The sequence below is a fragment of the Carassius gibelio genome, chromosome A23 (genome assembly GCF_023724105.1).
Source record: "Carassius gibelio isolate Cgi1373 ecotype wild population from Czech Republic chromosome A23, carGib1.2-hapl.c, whole genome shotgun sequence".
NCBI lineage: Eukaryota > Metazoa > Chordata > Actinopteri > Cypriniformes > Cyprinidae > Carassius > Carassius gibelio.
The window spans coordinates 10,378,539-10,390,147 of record NC_068393.1 but is presented as its reverse complement, the minus strand read 5'-3'; positions in this window follow the sequence as shown (position 1 = coordinate 10,390,147).

Below are 11,609 nucleotides of genomic sequence, written 5' to 3'. Positions count from 1 at the left end.
AGCTCTTGACAGTTTCTGACATTTTCAGAAATGTGTCACTTCTCAAATCGCACATAAACAAATCACACACTTCCTTGGCTAGTCCCGGTGATATCAGTGCTCAACGAACAGCAGAAGAGAACAAGAGATCCAGAGATCTTCATCAAGAGACAAAGACTGCTGGAAAGCTGAGACGGCATGAGAGACAGAATGGAGAAGTCAGCAGAGGGAGGGAGCGATAAGTCACATGATTCATGGCCAGTCTGCCATGGCATCTGGATAAAGTTAGTGGAAAGCAAGATCTAAAAACAGACAAGCAGACAGACATTCATTCAGTTTGTGTGTGTGTGTGTGAGAGAGAGAGAGTGTGTTCTAAGGGAGTTTTCCTCTTGTCTTTAATGGCACAGAGAATCTTACTCATATCTCCAGCAGTTTATTTTATTCTCCAGCACTTCTTTCTGCAGAGCTCCTCCCAGCTCCATAGATTAGTGATTGACTCATATATTTATGTATAAAGCTGAACAGCAGTGCACATTCTCTTTCTCCCTCCCTCCTCCTCTGCTGGGTTAAGTTTCTTGCCCTAAGGAGATCCCTGGGTTTCTCACGCTGGATGCCAGGTTGGGGGTGCTCTGTGCTCTCAAGCCAGTTGGTTTTTATACTCCTTTTAGAAAACAACCGCCGATGTCTTTTTAAAAGGGATGGAGGTGGTGTAGCCTAGTGGATCTGGGCTGCTTTCCAAAAAGCTAAAGGTTCCAGTCTTACAAGGATTGATTAACAGTCACCGTGCTGGTGTGCTGTAGTGATCATGCATGAACTTTGTGGGCTATGTTTGGAACAGAATGCTAGTGTACTGAATACTGTGCAGGATACACTGTATACTGAGAGGTTCTTTCAGTGCAATCATGTGGTCAAGGTTTAACTAGTTAGCATGACCCTGTTAGCCCCTGCAGCTAGATATAGGGCCCTATGAAATGTTTTTGTATGTTTGTGTGTTTGTTTCCCCACATGCTTTTATATTATTATTATTATTATTATAGTTTTTTGTTTGTTTTTTCAAATTTATATTTTTCCATGACAACATACGTTTTTCTGGATTCCGTTAGAAATGTTCTGGACTAAATTCAATTTTATTAATCAAAAGCATGTACAGTTTAAGTAATTAAAATGATGAAACTTACATCATTTAATGACAATTTAATAACCATACCTCCAACATATTCATATTATGACAATTGTGGGCGTATGTAAATATAACCATTAATGACTTTTGAATTATGTTGCATATAATGATAAATGAACACAGCAAGGTCAAAAAAAACTTTTTTTTTTCATTTAAAAATAATACATTTCATTGCATTGCATTTGTGTTACGATTCATTCAAAGCACTTCTACGATTCAGTCTCTCTAAACCCCTCCTTTCCATGAGCGTTTCTGGATTAGCAGAGCATAAGGCATCTGTTATATAGGGAATTAAGTGTATTTTGAATGATTGTTGGAAAATATAAACATCAATTATAAATTATACTAACAGAGTTTTTAGAGGAGCAATCTTGTCTAAAGTGGGCACTGATCCATCTTTCAAGAGCAAGCGTTTTGTGAATCACAGACAGCTATATTACACATTGCATGAAAGGCAGTAATTGAAATGGCATGATAGGGGCACTTTAATAATGCAAGGTTAATCTCAAAGTAAAGAAAATACATACTAAACAAGTTAATGCAGGTAGCACAGATTTGGATCTAACTAATGTCTAATGTCCTGCTAAAACAACTAAATAAACTTTAAAAGTTTATCAATACAAGTTTTGTCTATTGATTTCTCCAACGTCTAGGTTGTCATCAAATAATTACGGTAATTGTATCATGACATGAACGCATGTTAAAGCTCCTGTTGTATTCTATTCAGTGACATCTTTATTAGTAGTAATGCATGTGCTAGCAGCTAACTGTTATAGATACTCTGTTAAACTTTAAAAAAATGTGGTTTCATACTGAAATATGAACTGACGTCACCAGTTTTCCCAGTGGATAGTTGGGTTAATTTGCAGTGTGTGCAATTCTGCTCAGCCTCATGCTGTAACCACCAAACAAATGTGACAGTTTAGTCATGTGACAGAAAGAAAGAGAAGCTACAAATACAGCTCAGTGTTGCTTTAAATGGCTGCAAAGTGTGTTTGCAGTGATTTAAGACCAAAACATAGCCAGTTCATGGTGGGCCGCTGCTCTGTTGTGGTTGCTCTTCAATGAAACCACTTCCTTTTCTCATTGTTTCTGTATGGCAGCTCCTTCTTTTCTGAACTCTTACTTTCGTAGACCACTAATGCTCATCTGATTGTTTCGCTCTGTTTTGTACAGCTTAAGTCCTTGTCTTTATGCTTTTAACTAACAAATGTGGAGTGGTTTACTTCTAATGTCACCGGTTAAATTGAATTTCAGTTCTCTTCACATGCTGATCTATTATATGTGCCCAGACATGAGACGCCCTAAAGCTGTAGGACTAGAACAGATCGCTAGAATCACATAGTGTATCAGGGATCATGGGATGCCATGTGAGGAGTTCATCCACTATTGAAGGGAAAAGAGGATGACAGCACCGTTTCTCAGTTCCCATTGGAGTTTCCCAGCAGGACGTTGGAACACTGTTAGTTTTATTCAGAAATGGTGGATCTGAAAGGCCCCTGTAGTCTTAGAGAGCACTGTCTAACTTAAGAAAATCAATTTCTTTAATCAGTCACCTGTTTATATTGTTGTAACTGTAACAGTTACAGTTCACATTTGCCCTGTTTTCATCAAAAATTCACCTTTTGATCCCCATAAGGAGAAGGGGCTGTCGCATTGAGTTTTTTTCTCAGTGTATTTGCTGAAATTTCCAAATCTTCATCTTGATGCTACTGGACATTAGACCGGATGAGTTAGATGATCAAATAGCCAACTCATTGAGCTGTGTTGAGCCGAGATGTTGGTGCGCATGTTATCTGATGAAGGGCGCATGTGCGATTGTGCACTGATGTTAGCATGAGCGCTGCGTTATTTGTGGTGTTGTGGACTCACTGTTTGTCAGGACATCCGGTTTGATCTGGTGAGAGGTGAGTGTCTAGAAAGAGGAAGAGGTGGCGGCTGACTCATTAGATTTCAACCGCCGTGTGCCACTTACAACATCTGAAGAGTTACAACACTTCCTCTCCTCTCCTGTCCCTTTATCTCTCTGTCTTTTGGGCTCTTCACACTTGAAACTTGTCACTGTAAACTTCTGTACACTATTTTTTTTTTATGATAAACCCTGGATTATTGTTTTATTTGCATATTTATGAGGTCAATCATGATGGGCACACTGTATGGAAAAGTGCTAAATAAATATTTAACTTGAATATTTAAAGAAATAATTACGCAATAAAAAAATAAAAAAATAAATGAATATATATATATATATATATATATATATATATATATATATATATATATATATATATATTTTTTTTTTTTTTTTTTTTTTTTTTAATTAATATTAAATATTTAATATTTGAATCAAAGGGGCATGTGCAAGTTCAATGTGAAGCATTATGGTGTTCTTGATGGTTTTTATAGTTGAGGTCTTAGTTTCCCGTGTGACTGTACAAAATGAGCCGAAATTTAAAGTGGGATCTCCTTACAAGGACATCAAACTACAACATAACTCTGGGGGATATTTACTGCAGCTCCTGGTATTAAAATATCTATTGAACAAATAAACCATCTGTGTATGATATTACTATATGGCTGTTATTTCAAACAAGATTTTTTAATTTTCTGTGTTAGCTGATGATTTAAGAGAGAATGTACTTCTACTCTTAGCTCACAAATCTTTAAGCTGACGTAGATTAGTGTGTGTGTGTGTGTGTGTGTGTGTGTGTGTACATACAGTGAGTGAAGTTATGAAAACTTGTTCTCTTTGTTCAACTGGGAGCTTGAGTTTCAGAGCCTGTTAGAACAAGATCAGAGTTAGCGAATGCTCTTCTCTTCTGTGAAGTTTTATAATAGTTTCTCTGTGTAACAGGTAACTTAACACCCAATCTGAATGGCTGGCCTCTTTTTGAGAATCTGTGACCAAATCCACTTCACCAGAGCTCCAAGTTTGGACCCCTGGACCTTTATCAGGAGCTTTAAATGCTCATTTTGCCTGACATCGCTTTTATGTGTGTTAAAACGTTGAACAAATGCTGGACAGAACCAATTTTTTAGCATTATACTAGTGAAAGACTGATATTGCCTTGACCAATTACTTATTTTATTTTAGTGTGGGTAGTGTAGTGTATTCTATTGTATTGTAGTGTAGTGGTTTCTATGTGTAGTGTAGTGTAGTGTAGTGTATTCTATTGTATTGTAGTGTAGTGGTTTCTATGTGTAGTGTAGTGTAGTGTAGTGTATTGTATTGTAGTGTAGTGGTTTCTATGTGTAGTGTAGTGTAGTGTAGTGTATTGTATTGTATTGTAGTGTAGTGGTTTCTATGTGTAGTGTAGTGTAGTGTAGTGTATTGTATTGTATTGTAGTGTAGTGCAGTGTATTGTATTGTATTGTATTGTATTGTAGTGTATTCTATTGTATTGTAGTGTAGTGTAGTGTAGTGTATTATATTGTATTGTTTGTAGTGTAGTGTAGTGCAGTGTAGTGTATTGTAGTGTAGTGTAGTGTATTCTATTCTATTGTAGTTAAGTGTATTGTAGTGTAGTGTATTGAATTGTATTGTATTGTAGTGTAGTGCAGTGTATTGTATTTTAGTGTAGTCTAGTCTAGTGTAGTGTATTCTATTCTATGGTATTGTATTGTACTGTAGTGTAGTGTATTGTATTGTAGTGTAGTGTAGTGTAGTGTTGTGTATTCTATTGTAGTGTAGTGTAGTGTATTGTAGTGTAGTGTATTGTATTGCAATGTAGTGTAGTGTATTGTAGTGTAGTGTAGTGTAGTGTAGTGTATTGTATTGTAATGTAGTGTATTGTAGTGTGGTGTAGTGTGATTTTGTGTATTGTATTGTATTGTATTTTAGTGTAGTGTAGTGTAGTGCAGTGTTTTGTATTGTACTGTAGTGTAATGTATTGTAGTGTATTCTATTGTATTGTATTTTAGTGTAGTCTAGTCTAGTGTATTGTAGTGTAGTGTATTGTAGTGTAGTGTATTCTATTGTATTGTATTTTAGTGTAGTCTAATCTAGTGTAGTGTAATGTAATGTATTGTAGTGTAGTGTAGTGCATTCTATTGTATCGTATTTTAGTGTAGTCTAGTGTAATGTAGTGTATTGTATTGTATTGTATTGTATTTTAGTGGATTGTAGTGTAGTGTAGTGCATTCTATTGTATTGTATTTTAGTGTAGTCTAGTGTAGTGTGTTCTATTGTATTGTATTTTAGTGTATTGTAGTGTAGTGTAGTGCATTCTATTGTATTGTTTTTTAGTGTAGTCTAGTGTATTGTATTGTAGTGTAGTGTATTGTATTTTAGTGTAGTCTAGTGTAGTGTATTGTATTTTAGTGTAGTGTATTGTAGTGTAGGGTATTGTATTGTAGTGTAGTGTATTGTAGTGTAGGGTATTCTATTGTATTGTATTGTCGTTCAGTTTAGAGAATTTCCACTATTACACCTTTCCATTTGCTGTGAACATCGGTTGAGAGGGAATTCCTCTGAAGCAGTGTAAGGGCTTTTTGCATCAATGAAATATCTGTCCGACCTTTGCCCTAATACATTTAACCTTTGACCTTCCTTGTAATGGACACCAATTTCCCCCCTAAGGTGCGGCAGTTCTGACTCACACCAAAAGTACCAGCATTAAGAGTACTGCTTTTATGCCAAAGTGAGGTTCCTGTCTCAAATATCAGAGAGTGTGTGTTTTCACTTGTCTTGTATGTAAATTACATATACATGTCTCTGCCTGTTTGAGGAATCTTGCCAGCATTGCATTTTAGTGCAAACTGCTGAACATCTTTCAATCAAAACATCATCAAGCAGTGTAGTGATTACTAACTTTTTTTAAGCAGCCTTGGAACTACTGAATATTTCCCATTCATTTTCCTTTTAGGCATTTCAAAAGGTTTAAACCTGAAACCATCAATTATTCACAACAGTACCAATTGAGATGAAAAAGAATGCTGACAGAATACTTTCTCTTAGAACTCCTTGAGACTCAATTACGTCATTTGTGTTAGGCAGACTGCGACTAAAATGGTTGCAAATGTGACAAGAAATAACTCTTATGAACTGGTTCTCCGAAATTTTCACAATACAGCTTCAAACTCATTGAATCATACTCAGTTGCTCACAACTGATCCCTGCAAATCATTTCTATTAAGCTGTTTAGTTCTTAAATGTTTCTTTTTTTTTTCTTTTTTTTTTCTGAAGACCGTTAGAGGAGGGCGGTCACAGCTTTCTCTTTAACTGTTGTGCAATCATGTTTACATACTGTATGTGTGTGTTTTAGAGCCTGTTTTCATTTGTCTACATTATGCTTGAATTGCCTGGCATTATTTAAACAAGCGGTCCTTGGTCCTCTAGCGCTGATCTGTGTGTGATATAATGAGGGAATAATACCACAGATTAATTCTCAAATGTGCTCTTAATTGCTTTAAGCCCCAGGGCATAAACAGCAGAGCTTCATTCAGTCCTCCAGCATCAGAGCAACGTTACCCAGAGAGACACGTCCCAGCATGCCTCCATTCTGGTTCTCACTCTCAAGAGTTTCTGCCTCTGCCATGTGCTTTAAAAGGGCCCTGATGACATTGGAGTTCCCAGTGGCCTGTATCACTTTTACACCATATCCTGTCTCTCGCTCACTCTATTAGCCTCTCCTCTGTTTCTCATCTGCAGAAATAGATCTCCTCCAGGTTGTATTTCTGTATTGTATTACTTCAAGTGTTTTTGTTAAACTAGACATTAAAGACATAACTCATGCATACTGAGTTTTTTACACTGTTAAAGAGTTGGATTCCCATGCTAAACATGGACAAAGTTTCAAAAATTAAGTTGTACGTTTGAAGGAGTATTTTTGTTCCAAAAAAACCTCTTCCAGTTTGTCACAAGTTTCGGAAAGTTTTTTTTCGAGTACGGCTCTGTGTGACGTTAGATGGAGCGGAATTTCCTTATATGGGTCCTAAGGGCACGTCTGCCGGAAGAGCACATGCTCCCGTATAGCGAGGCTGAGCACACATTTCACTGATCAGAGCGAGAGCGTCGCGAAAAGTCACAAAAGAAGTGTGTTTTTGGTTGCCAGGGCAAGACAATCCTGCACAGATTACCAAAAGAGAAACAGCATTAAGGGACCAGTGGATGGAGTTTATTTTTACAGAGCATCAACGGAGTTGTGCAAGTGTTTGTGTTTGTTCCCTGCATTTCGAAGATGCTTGTTTTACAAACAAGGACCAGTTTGATGCCAGATTTGCATATCGTTTATTTCTTAAGGATAATGCAGTCCCAACGAAAAAGGGTCACGATCGTGTGTTGGAACCGCATGCGGTGAGTAAAACTGCTTCAAATATCTCTGTGTTGTTAACTTAGCTATCAGCGCGTAAGCACATCAAGTAAACAACATGTGATGTTGTCATCAAACTGCACTTTCCACATGTACAGCTTAAAAAAAAGAAAAAAAAAAAAACGACATAAAGTGGAACTTAGTCATTTTCCAAAACCGCTAAGCAAATATATACAGTTTCAGTACATACCACATAGAGAAGCCTTTGCTGATGCTGCTCTTGTTAAATTTCAGCCTCTGGATCTGTGTCACAGCTTCCAAACGCTCTCAACTCAAAAGCCTACTGGCGCTCGTGATTCTTTAGCTCCGCCCACACGTCACGCCTCTAGGCGCTTGTGTTTTTCCGGGAAAAATCGTTACAGACTATCTTTCTCTTATAAATATAATAAAAATAAAGACTTTTTGGAGTTATGAAGGACGCAGTACTACTCTATAGGTACTCAAGATTAACAGGATATTGAGTGAAAACGAGCATTTCACCCCCCCCCCCCCCCTTTAATGTAAAACAGCGATTATTCAACCTAGATTTTTATTTTATTTTATGAGGAAGTTGTCAGTGGTGTTGGTCACCACTAACAATCTAACAAGATTGGACAGAGGGTTAACAAGAATAGAAAGGACTGAGCTGCCACTACGCCTCAACACTGGACCAACACACTCATTTGTCTATTCATATTTGGCCGAATCCTGTATTAGACCCATAAATACATAAAGCGTGTTATGGTTTACATGCCATTGATTCTGCAGTGCTTAACGCAGTTTTGTACATTCATGTTATTTCCCTGTGTGTAGTCTGTCAAGGAAACTTGTGACCCTTTGATTTGCAGTGAGGAAAAAAAAAGAGGAAGAAGAAAAAGACGCAGACTAAACAAAACACAAATGTTTACAAGACCTCATTTGAGACTGTCATTGTGCAACTCTAAAAAAGCAAATAGGAGAGGTGTTTAATACAGACAGAATTTCTGGAGGGAAATACAACACCACGCGGCGTGAGAACGAAAGGGATGGGGGATAATTTATCCCTTGTTTGCTTCAACAGTATTTGTGAAGTGTGGAGTGTGTTGTCAAAAGTTTTGGCCACTGCTGACCCCGGCACAGAAAATAGCTCTCCAGCTAAGAAAAAGAGAGCTGGAGAGGGGAGGATGAATGGGGGTCTGCCAAAATCTAAAAATACCTCAGGCGGCTGTAGCCATCTTTACAGCGGAGAGAATTTCACATGCGAGGGGGAATGAGGAGAAAAGTTGTGAAAACTTTTGGAAAATCAAATGAAAGTCAGGAAAGGAAAACTGCGAAGTAGGTGTTGAGGGGATGTCTCCTCATGCCTCTTTTACAGCCCACTGAAGGCTGAGAGAAAAGAAGAAAAAAAGAAGGGTTAGTTAATTGTAGCTGCCTGGTAACTTGCCTTCTTTTGAGAATGATAGAAACAACATAGACACCTTTGGCTAATACATTAAAGGTGCATATATATATATATATATATATGATTAATGCCAATAAATATTTTGTCACACGTTAATGCAGTTTTTTTTTTTTTATTATTATTCTCACTTTTTCATTATTATTATTCTCACTGGCTCTGAATACACAAACAGATAAATCATGGGTCATAGGAGGGGATGCATTTTTTTCTCTAGATTTTAATGTTTTATTTTTATTTAATTAGACAAAATAATGTAGAATTTGTGTCACAAATTTTCAATTTATCCTGTCTATGTTTTAAAAGCATGCCCATGTTGTTGATCTTATTTTGAACAATTTTAATGTTTCATTCACATAAATTTGACTTCGTAATTTTTTCTGCAAATACATTTTTTATTCTGGTGAGATATGCTTAAACCCTGCCCCTTTCTGCCTCTATCCAATCAACAACCATTGGATTGAACGATTGAAGTGCCTTCTCCAATTATTATAATTTTTTTCTTAATTTGTTTATCCATTACACTTCGATTTACGTCACTATGTAGCAAAAAAGACATGTCGCTGCTTCCTTTTCATTATGATTCTACTACCATTTATGAGTTGTTTGCAAGCATTAAAATTATTCAGAAAAAATATTCGGTTCTTCATAATATTCAGTCACTTATTCGTAGCAGTTATCTTTAATGTTTTATACTGACACCTACTGGTGTGGATGAAGCATTACATACTTTACAAAATAAAGGTTCTTTATTGGCATCGCTGGTTCCATGAAGAATCTTTAAAATCCATAATTTCCATTTTACAAAGCATTCTTTAAAGTGGGAATAGTTTCTTCTGATTATTAAAACATTCTTTATACTAAGAAAATGTTCTTGCAGCCATCACGAGAGAATGACTGGCCTCAAAACCCCATAAAAGGCTCTGTACTCCCAGTTTTTTTCCATGAAGGCAGACTCACAAGGAGAGGGACACATTCCGCCATATTGTACTGCTATTTTGGGTGTAAAGCACTACTTCCCTGTCACCCTCACGCATGCTTCCTCTTGCCTTTTTAACTTGCGTTTCCTCATTACAGCGACCAACCTTTCCTCCTTGCAGACAGGCGCTCATTTCAATCTATAGACACTAGGGGTTTGTTGTTGGATTTGCAAGAGACTGTGGAAGTTCCTGAGACTGTGGAGCAGTTGTCTGTCTGTGTGTATGGAAGATTGGATTTTAAAACACATGCATCTGAATATGACCCGTTTACTCTGAAGTTGTCATTAAACAACACAAAAGCCTTTTGTTATAATGCTGTGTGATTTTTCTTTCCCTACATCAACAAACACATACACACATGTATGATTGTGTGTCTGTTGTGATGGCATTAGAGATGTTTGGTATGCAGTAGGACAGGGCCTCTCTATTTAAGACAGCTGGCCCAAATGTAATTGGAAAAGAATTATGGCCTAGGCCTTTTAGCGAATTAAAAATAACCTTTGAATTGAGAAGGTCATTTGGGGGAGGAGAGGGGAGTTTAAACACAACACCCCACTCCCTGTTCCACTTTAAAGGAATGTTCCAGGTTCAATACTGGATCATGCTATCGATTACCAGAGAAAATCATTGACTCGTCACTTAGTTTGTAAAAACACAGATAAGTCATTTATCGGAATGCCCATTTCTGGTCAAAGTGTCTTTTTGTTAAATTGTTAAATTACTTTTATATATTTTAGATATTGATATTAAGAAACACCTAAATATCACATCAGCTTCTACAAAATTAACAACAGTCCTATCTTTTCTGTGAATAAATTGTAATTTTCTCCAAAAAAATTATCTTAGGACATAAATTACTAATAGTCTCATAGGAATTCTTTTTATTTATTTTTTTTATAAAAAAAAAATAAAAAATAAAATAAAATAAAATAAAAAACATCTTCCAGTTGAAAGATTTAAACCATTGAACCACGAGTGATTTGACTGGGTAAACTCAATGGAAATTGTTATATGAAACCTTCATTTTATTTGTAATTCAATTCTTGTGAGGCGTCATCCAAATTTTACTCCTATCAAACCGTAAAATGTAATTTATGCCACTGAATGCTGTTAAACTCAATAAATCAGTTAAGATAAGGTGGGGATTTTCATGACTTTCAGAAAAAAAGACCATTCTTCTCTGATGTGCAGTGTGTAAGTGGACAGATTCATCTAATGGGAGTGAAAAGTGTGTTTCTTTTCTAAAAGTTCATGAACCACAATTGCCCATAAAGTAATCGAAGAAGAATTCTTATACAGTGGTTGGTTGATACATTTGTTTATTTGAGTTCCTCTCTGGTTATTCCAGTCAGTTTCTGTTTGCACTTGTGTTGACAACAATCAAGCTACTCCCATATCGCATAATGGTCTAATAGACTCTGTTCCCTGGGTCTCTTTTACATGCTCCAATTCATTATCGCCACTCACTAGCTCCGTCACATCTGAAATGTGATTGGTTCGATCAGGGCCCATGCTCACTGATAATCTCCAGTCTTCATTCTGATTGGCTGCGTTAAGTGACAGGTTGAGTCTTTGCCCCCTTTAAGGATGAATTGCTGGTGGAAGCTAATATTTGTATGTTTGTCAGAGGATTATGACCGTGTGGGGTTGTTTACAGGGACTGATTAGGTCCTCATGACCATGTGCATGTTCATTTCCAAACTCAAGTCACCAGATGTAGAGGATTTCCTGTGTGTGTGTGT